The sequence below is a fragment of the Bos indicus genome, chromosome 4, assembly GCF_029378745.1.
Source record: "Bos indicus isolate NIAB-ARS_2022 breed Sahiwal x Tharparkar chromosome 4, NIAB-ARS_B.indTharparkar_mat_pri_1.0, whole genome shotgun sequence".
NCBI classification, from domain to species: Eukaryota; Metazoa; Chordata; class Mammalia; order Artiodactyla; family Bovidae; genus Bos; species Bos indicus.
This window is the reverse complement of record NC_091763.1, coordinates 96,615,415-96,641,760: the sequence shown is the minus strand read 5'-3', so window position 1 is coordinate 96,641,760 and position 26,346 is coordinate 96,615,415. Positions and strand designations below refer to the sequence as shown.

At 48.7% G+C, this 26,346-nt stretch overlaps 1 protein-coding gene across 1 annotated transcript in view; it reads left to right on the top strand.

Moving 5' to 3' along the window:
- The first annotated feature begins 458 nt into the window (after positions 1-458).
- The window catches only part of PLXNA4 (plexin A4), a 481,515-nt gene continuing 455,627 nt past the window's right edge, over positions 459-26,346 (top strand). Inside the window, exon 1 of the mRNA XM_070788177.1 lies at positions 459-989. The gene's annotated coding sequence lies outside the window, so the exon portion shown is untranslated. The remainder of the gene's footprint in view (positions 990-26,346) is intronic.

Genomic DNA, 26,346 nt, shown 5'->3' with positions numbered 1-26,346 from the left:
GAGGGAGGCAGGGAAGCGGGGAGGGCGGGAGGGAGGAGAGGAGGACCCAGAGAGCGCCAGGCAGCTGGAGTTTTTGCAGCGCTTGGCCGGGCTTCAATGCACAGCAGCAGCGAGCCGCGGCGGCAGCAGGCAGCCCGGGAGCTCCGGCGGCGGCCGAGCCAGCGGCGGCCCCGCTCCCTGCCCCCTGCAAACTTTGCGAGCAGCCCGCCCGGGGGGCCGGGGGCGCGCCCGGGAGGCCCGGCTCGGCCCGCAGCCGCGCTCTCAGCCGCCGCAGCGCCGGCGGCCGCCGCCGCCGCCCCGCGCCTCCCCGGGGAGCAGCCGGCGGCTCCCGCGGCCCCCCAGCCCCGGCCCCTCGGCCCGGCCCGGCCCGTCCCCCGGCGGGGGCGGGGGCAGCCGCGGCGCGGCCGACCGCGGGTGGCCGGGGGGTGGCCGCCGCTGCCCAGGGAGGCGCGCGGAGGCGCGGACAGCGCTCCCCGGCGGGTCCCCGGCGCACTTGCCGCGCCCGGGCAGCGGCCCGACCGGGCGAGCATGGGCGGTGCGGAGTGACGCCGCCGTGCCCGCTTGGCATCAAGGACATTCAGCCCGCGGGGGTGGGGACGAAGGGGGGCGGCCCCGCGTCGCCACCGCAGCCCCCGAGAGCCGCCACCGCTGCTGCTCGGGCTTCGGGGCTCGGGATCTCGGGGAAAAGGGGTGCTTGGAAGCTAGCCGCATTTCCCGACCTTTCTGTTGGACATTCCGCCCACCCTGGACGCCGCCAGAGGAGCTGTCAAGTCCCGCAGGCTCTGATTTCGCCCTCCGCTTCCCTGGCCTCCCCCCTGGGTTCCCCGCGCCTCGGTGGAGTATTCGCGTTGGTTCGGGGCTGGGCTGGAGGAGGCAGCCACACGCGCGCACACGCACACGTTCAGAGGAGGGCGAGAGGCAGCGGCCCCAGCACCATCTGCAGTGTCAATGCGGCGCTCCCGCTGAAGCAGGCAAAGCGGCGCTTGCAGGTAAGGAGCCGGGCGGGCGAGGACAGCGCGGGTGGAGATACCCGCGCGGTCCGGAGTCCTGGGCTGCCCCGGAGCCAGCCCCCTGCACGCACGCACACACACACACACACACGCGCGCGCGCACACACACACATACACATAGGCACACGCCGCGCATTCGCACCTGTCCACGTCCCACCTGGACACCCACGTAGGTGCGGCGTGGCCGGAGCAGGTATTTCCCGTGTTCTTTCTCCTCTGACGCTCTGGGATTCAGACTTCGCCAACCCGGACTTTCGGGTGGGATTCTGTGCCTTCTTGCCTCTCCCTCCCGGCCCGCCAGGTTGAGGGAGCGATTTTTTTCGCCCCCAGTTCCCAGCCACTGGCATCCCTAGCTGGTTTAAAAAAAAAACCCAGAGAAGTCATGGTCTTGGGAGACCCGCCCCAGGTAATCTTTGCTCCGTGGCCTTGGCGCACCGGGAGGGGTTTAACGCTGGGACGGACCGACAGATATTCAGACAGATCTTTGGAAAGCGGGGTGGCCCCGCGCACGGGGAGGAGGCCACAGAGGCGGATGGGGCTGCAGTTCTGTAGGGCGGTGCGTATGGAACAGGCACTGCGTTTCCCCAGTAAGAGGCAGCACAACCGCCTTTCTGAAGCGAGGCAACGCTTTCCCGGGAATGCGCCGGGGTTTCAGGCAGGAAGGGGCTTAAGCATCGCTTTGGGTATGTGGCTGGTCTAGAGAGACTGACTGTATGGGGCCGGATCCTCCATAGAAGGTCCAACCTACTAGCATCTCCAGTCTGTGGGCAACAGCAATCCTACAAGCGCCTGGGGCTTCCTAGCCTTCCCTCTGCACTGTGCCCGGGGAAACATGGGGATGCTTTCCCCTGCCTGCGCCTAACACCTGCCACATGCCTTTCGAGCTGTGTGTCTGAGAAATAGAACTAGAAGGGAGATGGAGGAGGGCGCACTGCAGGAAGGGAGGAGGCCCCCCCCCCCCCACCTTCATGACCACCTCAGCAGTGCCCACCCTACAAAGAGGCCAGGCATTCTTGGGTCTGGCAGCGTCTCCCAGAGCCAGGCTGCTCCTGACATGTGAAACCACAGGCTCTCCTGAAGCCTGTGGTTCAAGGCTCTATCTCCCTTAAGCTTGTCCTTTTTTTTTTTTTCCTCCCTGGATGGAATGTCACAGGCTGCCCATTTTCAAACTTTTTCTGGAGGAGGTGGGAAGTAATAGGGTTCCCAAAGTTTTTTTTTTTTTATTCACAGTTCGCATTTGGGGATCAAAGACCAAACCGTTCAGGGCTCAGTTGTAGGGAGCAGAATGTGAGATCCATTACAACAGCAGTTTGGAGTTGAATATAGATTTAGCGAGGTTCTGTGTTTCTGGAGCTGTCCCTTTTGGCATAGCTTGTTGGGCAACTTGGCAAGAAATGGAATCAGCTTGTACTCTCTATACAAGATCATGTGTTCAGTGTGTCCTGCAAACCCACCAGTGGGAAAAATATGTTGGGAGTTTTCCAGAACATTAGGGGAAAGGAGGCAACATTCTTTCGAACAAGTGGGCTTCAGTGCTGAGCACAGGATTGGGCTGATTCTGTAAATACTGAAGATGGGTGCTGAACTAAAGGGCCCTCTTCCTACCCCCATCTCTCTGCTATTTTCAAACTTTTTTCAGCTCCTGCAAAGGTCTCCGGTTAGGCTGGGAAGGAGAGAACCAGACATCCCCCGGAGGGAGATTGTATTCCCCGCTGTGTGCTGTGTGAGCTGCCCTTTGATTGATTGAAAAGGGTAGATGGAATAAAGCAAAGCTTTCACAATGGGGAGAACCCAGTCGGGAAAAGAGATATTATTCTCTTTTTAAGAATGGTGGGTGTGTGTACATGCACCTAGATATACGCGCGCCTTCTCAAAAAGCCTTGCTATATGTGGTCAGCTCTTTCAACCACATAACAAAGGTTGACAGCGGGGACCCCATCTCTATATCTTTGTGGCTACGGGAGAGCCTTAACATTTCACATGCATGCCTTGTGGGTGCGTGGACAGGGAGGTCCCATGTATGCGTGGAGCAGCACATGGTCTTCTACAGAAATAGGGAGCACCAGCGACGGTGGGTGGCTCCCAGGTAAACATTCCCTCAGGGCACCTTGAAAGGGCAGAAAGGTGGGGTCCAAGCTTCCGGAAAGGTCTGTGTGCCTTCCAGGGGAAATCTCTGCACCTTTCTCTGCTTCCTTCCCCAATCACTTTCCTTTCTTGATTATTTGCAGCCTCAGGATCCATCATACTCACGCCAAGCCAGGAGTCACTATGCTGGTGACAAGCTAAACATTTTTTTTTTTTTTAACGTGGGTTCAAAAAATCCCCACACTTTTGGAACTTAGTGTTAGGTACCAATTTGGTTTCTAGGACAAAGCAGGCATGAATTAACATCTGTGTAAAGCTGGCTGTACGTCTCATTTTTTCCCTGGCTCTCTGGCCTAGCCCTGGAGCATGTCACGTTCCTTGTCACTCTCCCTCTCCACCAGTCCACCAGTACCTTCCAGTTAAGTTCTCTGGGGGGTGGGGGGCCTTCCTCATTGCTCGGAAGGGAGTCAAACTAGCTTCTCTGCAGACCCTCGCTGCTGCGGAGCTGTGCTCCGGGCGCCTCTGATGTGGGCGCGCGGCGTGGCTTGCCGGCGAGCCCTTCCTTCTCGCCGGATCCAGTTACTGCCGGGCTCGCCTCTGTCCTCCCAGCCCATCATTCTGGATGCCCACCGACACTCGGGCAAACGTTTCCGGAGGAATCCGAGGCCGCCAAGTTGTTTCCTTTCTACGTCTCTGCACCTCTCCCTCCCCGCGGCCGCTGTTCCCCGCAGACAGGGAAGTCTGCGCCGCAGAGTCTGCCTGCACTTGGCCTCCCGATCCTTCTAATCACGACGAAGGCTGCTGGGAATTAAGTCCGGGGGAGGAGGGGCGGGGGGTGTCTTTCTAGCGCGGCAACGATCCTGAAGTGGAGAGAGCGCTCAGGGGGCGGGGAAATCACCCGCTCTTAGCTCCTAGTTATCCCTAAGCTTTGATGCAAAAGAAATCGCCGCCCATCTCTCTCCTCCTAGCCAGCTAGGGGGCATTTTTCAGTCGTTTTTCTCCCCATCCTCACCCGGAGAAGCCAATCCACAGACAATGCCATTTCAAGACCTGTTGGGGTGGCTTCAGCGAGGGACTGTGATAGGGTGTCTGCCCTGCAGAAAACCCGCCAGAGATTCCAGGCTGGGATGCGTCTGGGATGCAACACACGTGCTACTCTTTCTAGGCTCTTTTCTCCTCTTCTTCATCTGTGTCCAGCGCTGCCCGATGTGAAGCCAGTTGGGACCCTCGGGCAGTGGAGCAGGGCTCATGTCCCTCCCTTGACACCCCCTCTTCACCCCTCCCACCCCGCCATTTCCTCCCATCCCAGCCCCTCCCCTTGCCAATCCACCTCGTGGCTTCGTGCACACATCCGCCAGCCCATTCGCCCTCAAATTTGTGGCACTCCAAGAAATCAATATAACATGAATTTAACGACAGCTGGATGATTAAGTGTTATTTATATTTAAGAGCGGCATTTTTAAAAGACGGCGCACTAATAAATCAAACGACTGTTGCGGAGATGCATGTGATTAGAGAAATTGCTCTATGGGTTCTGTGGAGCAAGGCTTGGGCGAGAGGAGCCCTGCGGAGGCTACCTTTTTAGTAGGTATGCACCCGACTGCTCTCCACCCTGCACCCCAACCTGATCCCCTCTCTTGGTTCGGGCTGACCAGCTCTTCCTTCTTCCCTCCTCACTGCCCAGGTCACCGCTAGCCTTCCAGTTGTGGCAGGAATGTGAAGTCAGCAGGGAGGCTGAAGGGGGCTCTGCTGCTTAGTGGAAAGCTAGGGATCTTTAAAGCGGAGGGAGGCAGGGGTCCTAATTTCCAGAGCAGGGGCCTTGTTCCTGGAAGAGGAGGCTGCTTCCCTGCTTGGTACCAAGCCACTTGGAAGAAAAGCTTCCTGAGTCCCAGGCCAAGTCTACCTGAACCCTGCATCTCTGTGCTTAGGATCATGTGACATCAGCCTCCCCAGGGGAGAGGCTGTGAGGACGTATTTGTCCTTGTGAAAATAACAGAATGAAAAATAATAATAATTAGTAATGATAATGGTGGCTAGTATTTCCTGAGCACTTACTTGGTAGAGGCATCGTTTAAGGGTTTGCACAGGTTGGTCCATGTCTTCCTTACCCGGAGGGACAATCACTGCTATTATCCCCATTTCCTCCACCAGAAAACTGAGGTGGGGGCAGTGTTGGGGGAAGGGTATGGACTTTGTCCAGGATCACACAGCTAGTAGGGGGTGGAGTCAGGTCTCAACCCTAGGCAGACAACCTGGCCTCTTGTCACTGTGGTGTGTTTGCATCCTTAGCAAGCCATGGGGAGGTTTGCGGGGAGTGTGCTGGGGCAAGGTTTAGAATATCTGGTTTCTCCCTTGGACCATCTCTGTGATCCCAGGCAAATCTATTCATTCTTTGAACCTCGACTTCCCCTATCACCAAATGGGGCTGGGCCTTATCCTTGACTGCCGTTGGCTGTGAAATTTCGAGGATCATTCTGGCAGAGTGCTCCGTTCCTGAGGGTGACTCTTGCCTCATTTGGCAGCTCCTATTTCATCCTGGGAAAAACCTAAGGAGGAGTGAATGCGTGCAGTCCTGATCTCTGCTTTTGACTCTGTGAGGCTCTGAGTCTTATGCTGGTAGGAGTCTAGTTCTCCCAGTGGCTGCTTCACACTCTCATTTAATCCTTCAAATCACCCAGTAAAGTGGGGATTATTTATTCTCATTTTGGTGGTCTGGGAACTAAGATGGAATGAATGCCCAAGGTCCCAGTCTGCTATACAGCGCATGGTCTTTTCATTCTTTGGGAAGTATGCACACAGTAGGTGCTCACCACTTGCTGGCTCATTCATTGATTAGCCACCCTAGGGTTCCAGATCTTGGAAGCCAGAGGCAGGACAGGAATCTTTGCTTGTGGATGTCATGATGTGCTGGAGGCCTGGACCATATGGTGTTGGAGCGGAGATTCATTGGAAATTGGTGCAAATGGCCTGTGGGTGGGGAAGGTCATTGTGCAGACTTATGGTAAGTGTAGCGCTTAGCCAGGAATGACATACTGATTCTGAGAAATGTGGGCAGCAAGGCCCTGATGGAGCCCATTCATCCAGCTGGGTGCTGTCCCCCCTGGAAGTCGGGCCTAAGCTACCTGACTTGGTCTCTCTGGCCTGAATACTGTAGGGAACATCCACAGGTGATCTGCTTGTGATTAGTTTGTTTTTTGTCTCTCCGAAAGACAAACTTTCATTCTGTGTGTTATTTATTTGGCTTCTCCTCCACGCTGAAGTGAGTGAAGCTTCTGCTAAACTTGAGGCGGCTAGAAGGGTGCCCTTGGATTTCATCACCACCCCTCCGGGCCGCAGCAGGAGTGACTGCCACTGTTGGCCTGCTCAGACTCATGCCGACAGGTGCGTGCGAGACCTCAAGCATCCTCTTTGCTGGCTCAGCTTGGCTGCCCGCCGCCCTCTTCACGGTGCCTTCTCCATGAACCAGGATTCGAAACAGCAAATTGGATTTTGGAATGTTTTGTCACTCCAACACAAAACAGATCACTAGCTAAGAGGATATCGTCTCCGCAGTTGATGTGCTGAACACAGACTCGTTGAATCAATTCCCGAGGTCTTCCAGGAACGAGGATTTTCATTAGGAAGTTCGAGGAGAGGAGCAGCGGAGGACGAGGTCACTGAAATCGCAGGAAAGGAAAACCAGAGCTGGTCAGAGGCTCTCCTGGTCTCTGCTCAAGTTCGGGTTCCCGTTTGACAGCCTCGTTGAACTTATCTGTTACAAGACCCACTGAATTTCCCTCTGGGTAGCGTGGGGTCGGGAACCAGAGGGGGAGCAAGCCATTCCTTGGCTTTGGCCCAGAGGTCGAGAGGAAGGACAGGAAGCCGAGTAAAGATGGGTGTTTGCGTCTCCTCTCGTGGAGGGAATAAATAGAGAGGTGGGCCTGGCAGGGCGCAGCCAGCCCTTCGGAATATGGGATTGAACCAGCCTGCATGGAATGCCAGCCAACTTTGCTGCTGCTGCTGCTAAGCCGCTTCAGTCGTGTCTGACTCTGTGCCACCCCATAGACTGCAGCCCACCAGGCTCCCCCGTCCCTGGGATTCTCCAGGCAAGAACACTGGAGGGGTTGCCATTTCCTTCTCCAATGCATGAAAGTGAAAAGTGAAAGGGAAGTCGCTCAGTCGTGTCCGACTCTTAGCGACCCCATGGACTGCAGCCTACCAGACTCCTCCATCCATGGGATTTTCCAGGCAAGAGTACTAGAGTGGGGTGCCATTGCCTTCTCCGAGCTAACTTTGCAGAGACAATTAAAGTGGATTTTCTTGCTCCTCATCTCAGTCCTACTTCCTGAAGGTGATACCTAAAATAAAGCAGAATTTCACAGAGCGTACTCTGTGAATAGGTGTTACACATACACAAAGTTTCCATGGCCAAAGAAGTTTGAGAAATCCTGAGTGTTAAGAGCAAAGCGAAAAGGGGTTCTTTGTTGCAGGACTTCTCAGAGCCTTTAAACACATGAATGTGCATTGGGAAGACCACAGGAAGTAGATACAATGTGTTGTGGCTCTGGGAATCCCCCAAGAGATGCCAGACTTGACAAGCACTTTCATTCATCTACCCCTGTCTGTGAAAGAAGGAGTGAAATCTATAAAAAAAAAAAAGTTTCAGTTGAATTATCATGATAAGTATTAGGTTCTGCTGATTATATAGACACTAGGGTTTCAAGCAGAATTTTGGTGGGCAGACAGTTCAACTCCAGACTCAGTGTTTGGCCCTTGTCCTTCCAAGGCAGCTGAGAGGTTCTCAGACAGTAGTGAGATCCAGGAGGTGTGTATTTTCTCTGGTTCCTGGATGATGCTGGTGTGTCCCCCTGGGTAAACAGCGCTAGTGTTTTGGGAGAAAGCTAGGTTTTGAAGAGGGCTTCCCAGGTGGCTCTAGTAGTAAAGAACCTGCCTGCCAATGCAGGAGACTTAAGAGACATGGGTTCAGTCCCTGGGTCAGGAAGATCCCCCAGAGAATGGCATGGCAACCCACTCCACTATTATTGCCTGGAGAATCCCATGGACAGAGGAGCCTGTTGGGCTACAGTCCATAGAGTTACACAGAGTTGGACATGACTGGACACAGATGTAGATAATCCTAGCCCTGTCACCAGCAAAGGGGTCTTGGGAAAAATCACCTTATGTTTCAGTATTACTGTTTATAAAATTAGGGAGTTGGTCTAGATCAGTGATTTTAAAAATGTTTATGCAGTTGTGTGCATGCAAGCTAAGTCCCTTCAGTCATGTCCGACTCTTTGCGACCCTATGGACTGTACCTGCCAGGCTCCTCTGTCTGTGGGATTCTCGAGGCAAGAATGCTGGAGTGGGCTGCTATGCCCTCCTCCAGGGGATCTTTCCAACCCGGGGGGTTGAACCCATGTCTCTTATGTCTCTTGCATCAGCAGGTGGGTTCTTTACCACTAGTGCCACATTATGCAGTGGAATTCTCTACGAAGGCAATGGAATTCTAATGCACAGAACAGATGCTAGATGCGTTGTTCTGGTGCAAGCAATGTAGAACCCAGGGCCTGACACCCTTATCTTTCTCCCCACCCCCAGTCTTGGCCTGGATTCCTTGGAAAGCAGAGACCGAGGCAAAAGCTGATGTGGTGACTCTTCATTGAAGGGCAGAAAGACTGAGGCAGAAGAGAGGAGAGGGAGGGAAAAAGTGTACAAAGAATGATGTATTACCAAGCCAACCACTGTGCCCCCAGGAAACAGCTGGTGGCTCAGACTCTCAGGATGTACCAAGAGAAGCCTGGTGGGAACATGGTTTCAGAAGAGCCTGGAGGACAGGCATGGCCAGCATCCATCTACCTGCTGGGTCCTTCCTGCTGCATCTCCCTGGGCACTGTTCACCCCACAAGGTGGGAACTCCCCTGCCCCTTGGGGTCATGATGGCAGGTCATGCTGGAGCCTGTGTGGTCAGGCCCAGGGCCTGGGTATCGGTTGCTCCCCCACAGTAGGCCTGCAGTATCCTGACCTTCACCCCTGAAGGAAGAAAAGGAGCAGGAACTTTAGGAGCAGAGGAATGAATGGGGCAAGGTGTCTATGGGGCTGCTTTGGCAGGGAGCAAGCACCGCAAGGGGTTGAAGTTCAGAACTGGGGATGGGGTGGGGTGTTAGGTGGGGCTCAGCGATCTGAGAAGATACCTACTCTGGGGTCTGTGATAATGGGTTCCATACAAGGAAGAAGCGATTCCTCAGCACAGTCAGTGAATCGCAGCAGCTGCTCCAATAAGGCATCATTAAGCCGCTAGAATCATGACTCTGGCCAAAATAGCCAAGCACACTATGGCTTACCCAATTTAAACCCCTGAGGAACCACATGAAGAATGTGTTCTAGCCAGGTTTCAAGAGGCTTTCCTGACCCCTAGGGCTTATTGACCAGAGTTATGCCTTCCACATGCTGATGTGCAACTAGCTCAGAAACTTCTCTTGGTGCGGGCAGAAGGGCATAGCCGCTGGGAAGCTGGAGGCAGATACAGATAACTTTTGCCCCCTCCCAGTATTTAAAAAATATTGTGAACATTGGCAGACAAAGCAACAGGGGACCTTTCTGCGTAAAATATTTCCCATAGGTCATTGCCTGAAGTCAGTCCCCCTCCTTTTTTAACAACCCTTGTTCTTTGATTCATGCTTAGTCAGTCTAACTCTTTGGGTCCCTGTGGAATGTAGCCCGCCAGGCTCTTCCTCATCCATGTAATTCTTGAGGCCAGAATACTGGAGTGGGTTGCCATATCCTCCCCCAGGGGATCTTCCTGACCTAGGGATCGAACTCACGTTTCCAGCATCTCCTGCGTTTGCAGGCAGATTCTGTACCGCTGAGCCACAGGGGAAGCTCCTCTAGGGTCTGGTGGAGCAAAAGTCTGATGGTCACACTGTGCTTGTGACCCGCATCCCCACTCCCTTCGCCATTAGATACTGACCCCTGTCTTCTTCCCCTAAATGCACCTGCCCTTAACCACTGATTGATGCAAGCAACTCGCTGACTTTGAGACAACATCTGTGTTAGCACGGCTGCTTGAGGTTTCCGGCTCCCAGAGGGCCAGAACCAGCCCCTGCTTGAAGCAGTCTCTTGTGTGATCGGGAACTTAATTCATAAAGAAGCTGCCACTGGCCATAGCAATGGTGAAAATAGCATTGAAATTACTGATTTCTTTGTGCTTTTAGATGACAGGGCTTGTTTCTTATGTCTCTTTTTGCATACTCGGTACCCAGCTTAGGGCCTGTGTTACTGGAAGCAGTCAATAAATATTTGCTGAGTAGAAAGAATGAATGAGTGGAGGCAGAGAGCAGAGGAACAGTCTATAAAGGAGAAAACTAGGGAGGTGAAAACCAGCTGCCCTGGCGGGTGCCTGCTCCCTGGCAGGGGCGGCTGGAAGCACATCAAGGCTGGTGGCTGTTTCACAAGATTAAGATGAACCAAGACTAGCACAGCTGAACCCATCAGTCACCCCAGGGTGTTCTGGGCGATGGTGGTTTGGAGGCCATCAGGTGCCATGGTCTTGTTACACTGATGCACACAGAATTGAATTCTTGCTCTCCATGAAAAACTCGCTATGGGTTTAGATACCAGTATATTGGGAGAGATGACCAAACTGCATTTACCAGAGCATTCCAAAGACAAGCTCCCCCCACACTCCCGCCCCGTGGAAAATGCATTCATGGCCAAGTGTAAGTCTTACAAACACCTTATGCTATGTCCTCCTCTTGGAGATTCAAGATGCACATTAAAGGCAACGGAGTTTGGCTATAGAGAATCCTGGTTAGTTATTCTTGCAGTGAAGAAGTGAAAGTGTTAGTTCAGTTGTGTCCGACTCTGCGACCCCACGGACTGTAACCCGTCAGGCTCCCATGTCCATGGAATTCTCCAGGCAAGAATACTGGAGAGGGTAGCCATTCCCTTCTCCAGGAGATCTCCCCAACCCAGGGATCAAACCCTGTTCTCCTGCACTGCAGGCAAATGCTTTACTATCTGAGCCACCAGGGAGGCCCTATTTTTAGCCAATCATTTTTTTCAATGGAGGGATCCCTTTGTGTGGGTGTATTTAAACCTGTTGACATTTCTTGGAATTAGGGTTCCCCAGAAAGCAGTTTGGGAGATACTGGCCTTCATCTGGAAGCTTTCAGGTTTGAGTTTAGTTTGGAGGAGAAAAACAGAACAAATTTACTATGCTCTTAAAACAAGGACTGGTGAGGTGCTGGCTTCTGCTTATCCTTGTCAGTTGCTTTTGGGAATCTCAGAAATGGCTGTGAATTGCTCTAAGACGCAGGTGACCCTGGTGCCTTCAGATGTATGTGTTCTAAAGGGACCGTTTAGGAGCGTGACTGCAGTTCTGACAGGTTTGTGGCAGCGTTTCCAACAAGTAGCACTTCCCGGTTGCGCATTATAGATCAAGATGGATGTCTGCAAGATACGTGAGTAATGACATTCACCTTCTCAATATATTTTTTTCAGCTGCACTTATTGAATAAGAGACTTCAATGTAACTGGCAAAGATAAATGTTCAGAATTAACAAAAAAGGCGTGAGTTATTAAGATACAGCTCCCTAAATTTTGGATGGTTGAAACACATTTTCTCTCAGGAAGAAACTTTGCTACCCCAGAGAGGCTGAAGGTTTCTAATTAGACTGTAAATCCATGGTTTCTACCATTGCGTAGTGACCCAGAGAGCAAAGCTAGGCATTTCCCACGGGAAGCCTTTCACCGCCTAGTATTTGTCTTACCTAGGTAATGATGTGTGTGTGTGTATGCTTGCGTGTGTGAGTGTGTGTGTGTGTGTGCATGCATGAGTCAGGGTGGGGGTGGGGTATCACCCCATGCTCCTTGGCTTTGGCACCTGCGGACGCTGACTGAGAACCTACGTGCCCAATTACAGGGCCTCACCATGCTTTGCCCAAGCACTGTGCTCCTTTTCAACGTGAATAGCAGTTGCTAACACACACTTACTAACAAAATTCCCCTGACGCCCATTCATAAAACAGAGCACTGGTGACTCTAGCAGCATTAAACTGTTTGGCGACCGAGTTTAGAATTATAGGAATCGGGGAGATGAATTAGCAGTAAATCAAGTCCCAGCTGAGTTCGGACCCAAGTGCGGTGAGTTTTAAATTAAACATATCTTGCCATGATGAAGGCGTTGTAAGTCAAGCACTGGAGCTCTGTCACTCTTGACTCTGGAGGAGTGTGGCAGTCACCCTTTGAAAAGAAAACCCCGACCACAGCTTGTATTGATTCCCAGGCATTCTGGGAAATTGCCACTTCATTTCTTCATAAACTGTTGACTTTCAGTTTTTTTTTAGAATAGGAGTCCTGTTCCCCAGGACTCAGTGGAGCTCTGGGACCAGGTGGGTGGAAGAGGACTCAGGCCCAAGGGGGACCACTCGGAGCCTTCTCTTTGGTCTTTCCCAGGAGGAGTCACGCGGAAGGGGAACCTGGGTCCGTGGGTGCTGTGTGGTTTGTTTTCCCGCTCAGACTGTATTTGATACTTTTTTCCTGGGGGATCCGTACATAAAAACAACAAAGAGTACACCTCAAGGAGGCTGCAGCACAGTTATATTGCAGTGACAATTGCAGTGTAATAGGAAATCATTTATGTAAGTTACGGTGCCCTCTGAATGGAGCTTGTTGGAAATATGGCTACAGCTTCTTGAGGCTTATTTTTTTCCCCCTCCTGCAAAATAATCCTGAGGTTTTCATTTTCAGAGCAATTGAAGAAGTATTATGTGCTGGCCAGGGAATTGGGAGCCCCGGCTTCTAATCCTAGGGTTGCTGAATCGCTTTCAGGGAGTTCCCTCTCTGGGCTCGGCCTCGATTTCTCTTTCTTTCAAGCCACAATAAGCCCTTGCTGTTTCTGACCTGAAGCCCCGGACGTGAGGATGAACGTTGCCATGCATAGTAAAGGACCAGGTGAGCGTCAGAAAACAGGTTCTATTTACATCCAGTGTTAGAGAAAATCAAGTAAGAGGGACGAGTGTCTCAGATTAGGCTTCTCACATCGCACCTTTACCAGCTCCTGTGTGTTTGCTGATCTGATGAAGAGTGACTAGTGATGAAAACAGCTCACAGAGGGTCAGAGAGGAGAATGCCCCTGGGGTAGCAGGAAGCCTGGGAGAGAATGGTTAGCGCAGTAGTCCAGAGGCTTGGGCATGAGGCCGGGGGTGGGGGTCCTGATCCTGGCCGTAGTATGTTAATCGGGGACCATGTGAATGTGTGCATAATGTCACTTCAGTCGTGTTCAACCCTTTTTCAACCCCATGGACTGTAGCCCACCAGACTCCTCTGTCTGTGGGATTTTCCAGGCAAGAATACTGGAGTGGGTTGCCGTGCTCTCCTCCAGGGGATCTTCCTGACCCAGGGATCGAACTCATGACCTTTATATCCCCTGCATTGGCAAGTGGGTTCTTTACCACTACTGCCTCTTGGGAAGCCCAATCAAGGACCACAAAGATAGCCAAAAGGTCTTGATTTCCTTCCCTAGCTGTCATTCCTACTTTGGCCCATATGTATATATTTACATACTGTAGGTAGATGTGAGCTAAGGACTATTTAACCAATGAATTGATCAATTCATCAATTAGTTAATATTTCTTGAGTTCCTATGATGTGCTAGGCATGATGCAGGAGTTTGGCTGGAAAGAGATGAAAGACTCAGTTCCTGCACGGGAGAGCCTGCACACAGCTTGGTGTGGCCACAGTGCACACATTTCTAGATCATTAACACAGGACGGTGAGACATAAGCTCTGTGCATGCAGAGGACCTTCTGTGAAGATGTAAGAAGGGGCGCCCATTTAGATATGAAGCAGGACATGGTGAAAGTCTTCTGGAGGAGAGGGGCATCAAGCGGAGCATTGAAAGGTATTTTGAAGGGAGAGCAGGACTGGCCTTGTGAACACATGGGGAAGAGGTGCCCTGAGGGAACAAGCAACATAGACAAGGCATGGAGAGCTGAGCCCCCACAGCACAGGTTGGGAAGTGGACCAGATATAAACACTGTTGGGGGCCGGCCAGGACAAGAAGCATCCAGATCAGGGTCTCATCCAGCAGGCAGTGGTGAGGCCTTGGGGATTTCCAAATGAGAGAAGCAACAAGACCAGCTTTGCATTCTAGAAAGATCCCCATGGGACCATGTGGGGAAAGAATCAGATCCTACTATGGTAACCCAGAAGACATGGAAGAGGGCTACCCAGAGGTGGTGGCCAAGGAGAGAAAGGGACAGATTTGGCAGGTCCGTGGGCGTTAGAGTTGACAGATGGTGAATATGGTAATGAAGGTGGTGGGAGGGAGGGGAAGGGGAGTTGGAGATGTCTTGCAGGCATCCAGCTTGGGCAGCTGTGAAAGGTGGCCCTGCTTCACTGAGCTACAGATTTCTAAACTGACACTTGGTTGAGGGACAGGATGTGGTCTTTTCTGGATGTGGTGCATTGAGGTGCACGTAGATTTTCGGGTAGAGGCGACCAGGTGGCCAGTAGCTATACGGCCTCTGAGTTGCTGGCAGTATCATCTCCTTGCTTACTATGCTATTTACCGCTGGTCCCATTTGTCGACGTAGGAGCTCATTTTGGGATCTGGCAGAAGCTTGGTAAAGAAGCAAGAAAACCTACATATAGATTTTTACATTTTTCAAGTGGTTCATGTTTTGAATTAAACATACTATCTTGAACATTTTGCTTGAGATTATTCTGAAAACATCCAGGCATTCACCTTGCCTTAGGAAATTTCTACTATTTTCCAATGGAAACAGCATGGGCCTGGAAGGTTGAGTCATATGCAGCTGATGCAGCTGATTACAGAGTAGGATCAGAATAAGGCAGAAGTAGAATTTGGCAGAGGAGAATCACAGGCCTTTGTTCCAGGCATTAGCTTGTTCCTCTTCTTGGTGTGTTCATCCCATTTTCAATGTTCAGTTGCTCAGTCATGTCTGACTCTGCGACCCCATGGACTGCAACACACCAGGCTTCTCTATCACCAACTCCCGGACCTTGCTCAAACTCATGTCCATCGAGTCAGTGATGCCATCCAATCATCTCATCCTCTGTCATACCCTTCTCCTTCTGCCTTCAATCTTTCCCAGCATCAGGGTCTTTCCCAATGAGTCAGTTCTTCATATCAGGTGGCCAAAGTATTGGAGTTTCAGCTTCAGCATCAGTCCTTCCAATGAATATTCAGGACTGATTTCCTTTAGGATGGGCTGGTTTGATCTCCTTGCAGTTGAAGGGACTCTCAAGAGTCTTCTCCAACACCACAGTTCAAAAGCATCAATTCTTTGGCTCTCAGCCTTCTATATAGTCCAACTCTCACATCCATACATGACTACTGGAAAAACCGTAACTTTGACTAGACAGAGCTTTGTCAGCAAGATAATGTCTCTGCTTTTTAATATGCTGTCAAGGTTGGTCATAGCTTTTCTTCCAAGGATGTGGACACACTCAAAACAGTGTTGTTGTTCAGTTGCTCAGTCATGTCTAACTCTTTGTGATCCCATGAACTGTAGCACACGTGACTCTCTGTCCTTCACAATCTTCACAAGTTTGTTCAAACTCATGTCCATTGAGTTGATGATGCCATCCAACCATCTCATCCTCTGTCGCCCCCTTCTCCTCTTGCCCTCAATCTTTCGCAGCAGCAGGGTCTTTTCCAATGAGTCGGCTCTTTGCATTAGGTGGCCAAAGTATTGAAGCTTTAGCATCAGTCCTTCCAGTGAATATTCAGGGTTGATTTCCTTTGGGATTGACTGGTTTGATCTCCTTGCTGTACAAGGGACTCTCAAGAGTCTTCTCCAGCACTACAGTTTGTAAGCATCAATTCTTCGACGCTCAGCCTTCTTTATGGTTCAACTCTAACATCCATACATGACTATTGGAAAGACCATAGCTTTGACTAGACAAACCTTTGTTGGCAAAGTGATGTCTCTGCTTTTTAATATGCAGTCTAGGTTTGTTATAGCTATTCTTCCAAGGAGCAAGTGTCTTTTAATTTCACGGCTCAGTAACTACTCACAGTGATTCTGGAGCCCAAGAAAATAAAACAGTGTGGTCTGGTGAAATGAGCCCCACCCTGAGCTGAGAGGTGGGGATTAAAGTTTTGACCTTGCCCTTTAGAAGTATTGTTTGTCTAATTTTGTGTCCTGTGCACAGGAACGGGTCTACACAGTCTAGGCTTGCAGGTAGGATCTGGCCACTAGTGAGGTTTTGCTTGGTCCAAAGAGCCTTCAAGAGAAATTTGTGTGATTTTCATGATGAGACGTTAGGTGGGATGGTCCCTGTCCAGCGGGTGGCAGGTTCCCCTCCCTGTAGTCACGCCTTTGCTTCACACATTTACGGTGGAGATATTTGAATTAAAATACCAGCAGCCTAATACCTAAGAGCTACTCAAGTAGTGGAACTTTCCCCCTCTTTACAGTATATGAGGGTAAAATGAGTTATTTTTGCATCCGGTGCTCTGCATTCTGCAGGGACGCTTTGTCATTTAGTGGCCCCTGTTAAGCCCAGGAGACATAGATGTGGCTGCTGGCAAAACTTTTAGGCAGTCCGTGCTTATACTATGGAAACTTTAGGAAGCAGGATGTTTGGTTTGAGCACTGTGTAGAGAGAAAAATACCCAACTGCTTCAAGTCCGCCCAGGCCCTTTCAACCTCCAGCCCTGCTGTGTGCTGCTGTGGAAGGGTCACCAGGCTGCCATGAAGCTGGGGGTCCTCTGATGAGTTGAGAGGTCTGGCTGGCACAGATGCTATTCACACCAGTCTTCCTGAATGAGGGATTCTGGGATTTCAGCTCCAAAGATGGTCTCCAGCTGCAAAGTCACCATGCAATTTCGAGGGAAACAATGGGGCTACTCTGGGTCACCCCTGGGTGTCAGAGCAGCTAATCAGAATGGCTTGTGCTGCGGTCTCCCGCGTGGAGAGGGAAGAGGGGCAGGATAGGTGTTGTTGAGCTCTTACCTCCTCAGAACCCCGCAGAGATGACAGGGTTCATGTTCTTCCTGCCCCTCACCTCTGTAGCAGCCCTTCTCAGCTACACTCGGTACATAATATATTTATGTACGTGCGCTGCTGGTCTCAGGGAACTCAGTAGCTTTTCCCACTTTGTCTGGTGGCATCTTGTTTCCCTGTTTGAGGGCAGAGGGCAGGGCCTGGGGCTGTAAGAAGGGAAGTAACTTAACCACAGTGATGTGCGGCGAGGACTCAGGTAGACTGGTTGACAGCACCCAAGGCTGTGCTGGTGGCGTCCCCTCTGCCTGGCCCCGAGTGCTGGGAGGCAGGGGGCTCCAGATCGCTGGGCCACGTGCTCTCTGAGGCTGCCTCTGAGTCTGGGACAGAGGCAGGTGATCCCCATTGCTCCTGCTTTTCTACTTCTCTGCCCCCTTAAGTGTCATTGTAGAGACTTCCCACTGAACCTGTGCTTAGCTGATGCCCTCAAAGGGGGTAGATGGGATGATCCAGGAAAGGTGCAGGTACCTGAGCTGTTGACTCTGTGCTCAGTATCGAACTGAGCAGAACGTCTGGGCTGTTGATGGGCCCTGGGCTGGGTGCTGGGGGAGGTGAGGGGAAGCATGCTTTGCTAAACCCAGGCTTGATTTCATGAGGAGTTCGCTTTTGCTCATTCTACCCTACTTACTCTTTTTTTTTTTAATTAAAAAATTTGGTGACTCAGATGATAAAGAATCTGCCTGCAATGCAGGAGACCTGGGTTCAATCCCTGGGTCAGGAAGATCCCCTGGAGAAGGGCGTGACAACCCATTGCAGTATTCTTGCCTGGAGAATTCCATGGACAGAGGAGCCTGGTGGGCTCCCATGGGGTCCCAGTCAGACACTACTGAAATGAAGGAATGTATCCAATTTCTTTTTGGCTGCGTGGGTCTTTGTTGCTGCTCACGGGCTTTCTCTAGTTGTGGTGTGTGGGCTTCTCACTGGGATGGCTTCTTTTGTTGTGGAACACAGGCTCTAGAGCATGTGGACTCAGCAGTTGTGGCCCACGGACTTACTTGCTCTGCAATATGTGGGGTCTTCAAGGACCAGGGATTGAACTCATGTCCCCTGCACTGGCAGGCAAATTCTTAACTACTGGATCACCAGAGATGTCCTCATTCCTTTTATTATTATTATTTTTTTTTTAGGACTTGATACTAGCAAGAGTGCTTCGTGGCAAGTACTAAAAAATAAATGGATTGCATATTTTATTTAATTAAAAAAATTTTTATTGGGCAATAGTTGCTTTACAGTATTATGTTAGTTTCTACTGTATGGAGCTGCCCTTATAGGGTACAATGGTATTTTCCTGGCATCTAGTATTGAAGATGCAATAGAAATTATCTTGCTTTAATTTGAAGATGCCCATGTTTGAAGTGTTCCAGAGAGCTTGAGTGTAAAGCTTGAGGAACATCACGTAGCCAAAGAGAGAAAAGTGACTCCTAAAAATATCAAGCAATATTTCACCAGCACATATTGTTTTGAAAGAATGGCATTTATATTTGCAAATTAAAAAAAATTCTTCAGGCCTGGGTGAGTTTTTCCTAGTTAACAAATTTTGCATGTAACCTTGTCCACATTCCAGACATGAGCCATACCGAGGAACTTCTATGTCAAGATAGCAGGCATATAGCTAGAATCTCTCTACAAATTCAAGCTGCCAAGAATTTGTTTGTCATATGTGATTTACTGACTTGTATTTTTAACATTTACGTCTCATATCTCCCTTTAGCTACAAGCTTCTTGAAAGCAGACGATTGTCTTATTTCTTATTCAGTTGCTAAGTTGTGTCTGACTCTCTGCGACCCTATGAACTGCAGCACGGCAGGCTTCTCTGTCCATCACTATCTCCCAGAATTTGCTCAAACTCATGTCCATTGAGTCAGTGATGCCATCCAACCATCTCATTCTCTGTCACCTCTGTCTCCTCTTGCCCTCAATTTTTCCCGGCATCAGGGTCTTTTCCAGCGAGTCAGCTCTTCACATCAGGTGGCCATAGTATTGGAGCTTCAGCTTCAGTCCTTTCAGTGAATGAATCTTCAGGGTTGATTTCCTTTAGGATTGAATGGTTTGATCTCCTTGCTGTCCAAGGGACTCTCAAGAGTCTTCTCTAGCACAACAATTCAAAAGCATCAGTTCTTTGTGCTCAGCCTTCTTTATGGTCCAACTCTCATATCCATATGTGACTACTGGAAAAGCCATAGCTTTGACTATACAGACCTTTGTCAGCAAAATGATCTCTGCTTTTTAATACACTGTCTAGGTTTGTCATAGCTGTTCTTCCAAGGAGCAAGCGTCTTTTAATTTCATGACTTAAGTCACCATCTGCATTGATATTGGAGCCCAGGAAAATAAAGCCTGTCACTGTTTCCACATTTCCCCTATCTATTTGCCATGAAGTGATGGGACAGGATGCATGATCTTAGTTTTTTGAATGTTGAGTTTTAAGCCAGCTTTTTCACTCTCCTCTTTCACTTTTATCAAGAGGCTCTTTAGTTTCTTTTCACTTTCTGCCATTAAAGTGGTATAATATGCATATCTGAGGTTATTGATATTTCTCCCTGCAGTCTTGATTCCAGCTTGTGATTCATTCAGCCCAGCATTTCACATGATGTACTCTGTGTATAAGTTAAATAAGCAGGGTGACAATATACAGCCTTGATGTACTCCTTTCCAAATTTTGAATCAGTCCATTGTTCCATGTCTGGTTCTAGTCCTTCTTTTCCTGCATACAGATTTCTCAGGAGGCAGATAAGGTGGTTTGGCATTCCCATCTTTTTTTTTTTTTCTTTTTTTTTAAAATTTTATTTTATTTTTAAACTTTACATAATTGTATTTGTTTTGCCAAATATCAAAATGAATCCACCACAGGTATACATGTGTTCCCCATCCTGAACCCTCTTCCCTCCTCCCTCCCCATACCATCCCTCTCGGTCGTCCCAGTGCACTAGCCCCAAGCATCCAGTATCGTGTATCGAACCTGGACTGGCAACTCGTTTCTTACATGATATTTTACATGTTTCAATGTCATTCTCCCAAATCTTCCCACCCTCTCCCTCTCCCACAGAGTCCACAAGACTGTTCTATACATCAGTGTCTCTTTTGCTGTCTCGTACACCGGGTTATTGTTACCATCTTTCTAAATTCCATATATATGCGTTAGTATACTGTATTTATGTTTTTCCTTCTGGCTTACTTCACTCTGTATAATAGGCTCCAGTTTCATCCACCTCATTAGAACTGATTCAAATGTATTCTTTTTAATGGCTGAGTAATACTCCATTGTGTATATGTACCACAGCTTTCTTATCCATTCATCTGCTGATGGACATCTAGGTTGCTTCCATGTCCTGGCTATTATAAACAGTGCTGCGATGAACATTGGAGTACACGTGTCTCTTTCCCTTCTGGTTTCCTCAGTGTGTATGCCCAGCAGTGGGATTGCTGGATCATAAGGCAGTTCTATTTCCAGTTTTTTAAGGAATCTCCCATCTTTTTAAGAATATTCCACAGTTTGTTGTGATCCACACAAAGGCTTTAGCATAGTCAATGAAGCAGATGTTTTCTTGGAATTACCTTGCTTTTCTTCCTATGATCCAGGGTATGTTGGAAAATTGATCTCTGGTTCTTCTGCCTTTTCTAAATCCGGCTTACACATGTGGAAGTTCTTGGTTCATGTACTGCTGAAGCCTAGCTTGAAGGATTTTGAGCATAATCTTGCTGGCATGTGAAATGAGTGCAATTGTACGGTGATTGTACCGTCTCACATGATCTGCAATTCATTTGGCTCCAATAATAGGGTAGTTTGGTTTTCTTCTTGGTTTCCTGAGCCAAAAATAGAGGGGTGCTGCAATGGCCAGATGGTAGAGGGCATCACATATAATGAAGCAACTTTGAATTCACAGGAAGTGGGAAGTAGTTTCACAGGGAAATCAGCACGCCATGAAGTCTGCATGCTGGTGTGTAATCTTCCGTCTAATCGTAGTTGCTCAGTGATTGTGAATGGAGCAGCTCCTGAGTTGTAGTCTTGACCACAGACTTACTGTAAGGCCTTGGAGGACATAGGAGGACATGGGAAGGTCCAGTCACTTCCTTCCCAAAATGAAAACCCCATTAAACTCATCTGCTTTCTTGTGGTCTTTGGCTGGAAGGTTCTCAGGTTTCATAAAAGTGAAAAAATTATAAAGATAATATCAAAGTGAAATTCAAGGAAATAAAGAGTTTTTTATTTAGGGACACAGATGATTGCCCCTCGGTAGTTAATGGCCTGCTTTTATGTTTCTCCTTTCTCCCCCTACCCCATTCCTTCCATTTTCTGTGAAGAAAATCTTAAATTCCCAGCTTAAATTCCTCAGAATTCCCTTAAATTCTGAGCTACACATCTGGGCTATGCATCTTTGTGGGGGATGTGAACAACCCTGTGTGACACACGATGGTTCTTTCTCTTCTACTGACCTTCCCACATGGACTGAGAGCTCATTGCTGCCATGAAAGAATAGGTCTGACTCCACATCTGACTTGGGGACAGATGTGTGGAGAAGGTGGGAATCTGTGGGAGGTGGGACACCAGATCCCAGTGTTAGAATTCCCTTGCATCAGAGGTGCTGGGCACAGACTCCCATATACTTTAGGGGCAGCCCCATGGCACTACTGGTCCAGAACTGGGGGGTTTCTAAACTCCTTCCACATTCATTTGATATATATTTTATGTTAACTTCTGCCACCTGGTACTTTATTCACTAATGTGTTTTTTAAACCTAAATTTTGAACCTTACCACTAGTACTTCCTGGGAAGCCCCCAAAGAATTTTAATCAATTGTTATTTGTCAAACATATAAGGGAAGCTCTCCAAGAAATGCCATGCCAAAGGGTTCTGTCCTTGGTGCTCTGCAACAAAAACCTTAGTTTTTTTTGTTATTGTTGTTTAATCACCAAGTCATGTCCAACTCTTTGCGACCGCATGGACTATAGCCCGCCAGGCTCCTCTGTCCATGGGATTTCCCAGGCAAGAATACTTGAGTATTCTTTTGGCAACTAGAGTTGCCATTTCCTTATCCAGAGAATCTTTCCAACTCAGAGACTGCACCCTCATCTCCTGTATTGCCGGCAGATTCTTTAGTATTGAGCCACCAGGGAAGCCCTGAACCTATGTTTATCACATTCAGTTTTATCTTGGAGTCATGTTCGGATCTGTTCCAGCCTGCTAAGATAGTTTTGAATTATGTGTCATTATCACCAATAGAGACCACACAACTTCTCCCATTGCCTCTCATTTGACCTTTACGAGTCCTAGAGTTTGTCTTCTGCAATTCTGAGAAGTGTCTTCATTCATATTACTGATAAATTGTGAAACTGCAGAGCACCAAGGACAGAACCCTTTGGCATGGCATTTCTTGGAGAGCTTCCCTTATATGTTTGACTAATAACAGTTGATTAAAATTCTTTGAGGGTTTCCCAGGAAGTGCTATTGGTAAAGAACCTACCTGCCAATGCAGGAGACACAGGAGACCAGGGTTCAATCCTTGAGTTGGGAAGATCCCCTGGAGAAGGAAATGGCAACCCACTCCAGTATTCTTGCCTGGAGAATCATGAACAGACAGACCTGGTGGGCCATAGGGTTGCAAAGAATCAGACATGACTGAAGCAACTTAGCACACACAAGTTTCTCTGGACTCAAGAAGCAATGGAACCACAAGGACCCAGCAAGGACTTTGGAGGCAGACAGACCTGGCCTCGCAACCTGGCTTATGCCAACTGGTCATCCATTCCCAATAAATAGATTATCTGGGGGCTCAGTTTCTAGTGATTACGGATGAATGAGAGCTATAGGCCTTCTCCTCCACAACCTTCCAACAAAGCAAGTATCAGACTGGATTCCATCACACACACCCGTCTTTGTTAGTAAGAAGACATAAAATCAGTTGCACTCCTGTCCTGAAAGCTCAGTGATGACCCTGTCTTTTTGATCCCAGCTAGTACACCACAGATAGCAAGTCCCCTCAGCCCTGCTGTGGACATATGAGGCATACAGATGGCAGAGCCCCCAGGCCAGCCCTCTCTAGCTCCAGAGAGTAGCACAAATATTATCATTTTCTTCATGTGTCAGGAACTGAGAAAGTTTGGGGAGCACTGGCTTAGTGACCATCTTGGTCAGTTTAGGCTGCTATACAGCATACCATAGAAAGAGTGGCTGGAACAGCAGACATTTTTTCATAGTTCTGGAGACTGGAAGTCCAGGATTAGGGGGCCAGCATGGTTCAGTTCTTGAAGATTCTCTTTCTGATTTACAGGTGACTGCCTTCTCCTTGTATGATGTGTGTGTGTGTGTGTGTGTGTATATATATATATATATATATACCGCCCACACACACATCATATATATATATATATATATATATGATTATATATATGTTACACACACATATGGGGGCAGGGGGACACTTGTTCTCTTCTTATAAGGACACTAATCCTATTCAGGAGGGCTCCACCCTCATGACCTAATTACCTTGCAAATGCCACACTTCCTAATACTATCACACTGGGAGTTAGGATTTCAACATATGAGTTTTGGGGGGACACATTCAGTCTCTAACATGACTCTGTGAGGTTTATTTGAAGGGAGGTTTACTTGAGGCAGAGGCAACAATATTTTTCTTAGAGGTTTCAGCTCACCTTCTAGTGGGATCAGAGGACAGAATCATTTGAAAGATGAAACATAGATCTAATGGGGCCCTAAGCCACAAACTTTCCAGTTTCTTGTGCCATAGAGCAGAGGTGCCCAGACAGTATTTCAGTCCAATTGTCTGTCTTTGACACTACTTAATTTCCCACTGAAAAATTATTTCCAACATTTCTTATGCTTTTTAACAAACCCAGTGGTGCTGATCAAGATAGTGAAGTTGAAAGACTCAGGGTGGACTCTAATGTGAGTCTTTCAAAAGCCAACTCAGCAACCCTGGAGTGTGTGTGCATTTTTGATGTCAGTACTTCAGATGTTGACTAACTGTCCTTGGGTGTAGATTAAAAGTAACTTGCATACATTATACCACACTGTCTACACTGAAGTGTTTTAAAGTAAGTTACAGATGTCATCAAACTCTGGCTCCTTGGCTGTGTGACTCTAGGCATGTAACCCATCCTCTCTGATGTTCAGGTTTCTTATCATTGAAAAGGTAAAATAATAGATCACAGAATTACTAAAACAATCAAGTAGCATTATGCACACTGCCTGGCACATATTAAATGCTTATAATATTGCTGAAAATTATTGCCTCCTCTTCAGATAACTAAAACCTGTTAGTTATGATTCTTGCTATTCTGTGCTGGATTAAAGCACTTAAACTTTATTGGCTTATAAATAGTCACACTTGTTTCTAACACTAGACTTCAGTGTGCCTACCACTTGAGACTGTACATGCATGTGGGAGAAGCAGAAGGGCAGGTGGCTGATCCCATGGATCCTGGCTCTCCTTTTAAGTATGGCGTCCTAGAAAAAGATTTAAAAGTTTCTGTAGGAGTTTCTTCATTTTGGGAAAATCCAGTGTTTGCTTGGAGTTTAAGTTTAACAGCAATATTATATCTTTGATCTGTGCTCAGCTCAGCCAACTGTTTTGCCAATGCACTCCTGTAAACATACATGGTTTTACGTATGTTTCACCTTCAGTGATACCTTAGATAATGTGTTCTTGCCAGGCGGTGGCAATGGTTGCTGTTTTTTCAGGTTTACCACCCAGACCCAAAGATTTGGTTTAAGGGAGAGCACATAGGAGACTCTTGGCTTTAACTCAAGGCAGTGACTAACCATTAGTGGGTAATTATTGCCTGGAGCCTACCTGATAATTACATCAAGCTCTGCAGGATGGAGCATCTGCTGTGTGCCTGCTTCAAAGTCATAAAGCTGACATGGTCCATTGGAGACCAGAAGGGTGGGTCCAGTGTACATGGCATTGACATACCTGGATATACTCACCTGAGTCCAACAGGAGATACTTATGGAAACAGCCCATCTCAGTTGTCTTCAGTTCCAGGCCCTGGTTTCCTGGTAGGATAGCCTTAAGCTGGATTGCAAGGGCCTCTGGGACTTTCCTGCCTGCTTTTCACTGTATGTGTCCAGTGACCCAGTCAGAACCCATTGCCCCGAGACACCCCAATTGACAGAGCACACCCAATTTCTCCTGTTAACTCAGTTCTGATAGCAGTTAAATCTCTGCGTGATGATGGACTATTAAGCTGGAAACATGCATTTTCCCCAGCAACATTCTGGCTGAGGGAGGAATAAACCACTGGTTGACTGTGGAGAGAGGTGATGAGCCACTGTGGAGAGGGAGCAAAAGCCTGGGAGCCTGGGGACTTTCAGTGCATTGGTGGATTTTGAAGATGATGGAGCCTCTATGAACGGTGAATTTAGCCAGCTTGGAATGAGATGGTCATTCTAGAGCAATCACACCACAAAAAGATCTGTTACGTCTCCCCTGTTCCCTGAAGGAAATGAGGCACTTATTGGCAGTATCACCCCCATATCCTTGTCACAGCCACCTGCCACTTTCTGGCCTGTCAGTAGTGACCATGCACCCTGGATTTAGTAGACACAGACTTCAGGTATTCTATGCCACTGTCCAAGCATGTGTCCTGGTATTCTTGGTTTAAAAATAGTCACTATGTAGGTATAGATATAGATATGGACATAGATATGGGATATACATATATCTATATGTATAGATACAGAATGCACATACACATATACATGTGTCTATTTACGTATCTGCCTACATCATCGACTCAATGGACATGAGTTGAGCAAACTCTGGGAGATTGTGAAGGACAGAGAAGCCTGGTGTACTGCAGTCTGTGGGGTCACAAAGAGTCGGACGTGACTGAGCAACTGAAGAACATATCTCCAAAGGTTATCCTTGGACAAAATTGGAAAGTAGTTGCTTTTCTTCTTAAGAACTCCATTCAGAGTGAAACTTCTTCCTTTCTGCCTCTCCTTATTTTCTTTAGACAGGCCCTCGGGGGCTCTAGCTGTATATCTGTGACTCGGGAGTTAGTGAGAGCTGCCATTGTGCCATGTCCCATTGGCCAAGCTTTGTTTCATCTCCTTGCTGAGGAAAGACTTGTCTCTTTCTTCTACCAAAATCCTTCTGCCCACTAAGCTTTAGTTGACCAGAGAGGACGCTTCTCCTCAGTCTCACCGTGTAGCTTTGTAGACCAGTGGGCCCCTGCTCTTTGAACCCTCTCCACTCACCTGGTCTGCCTGCTCTTGT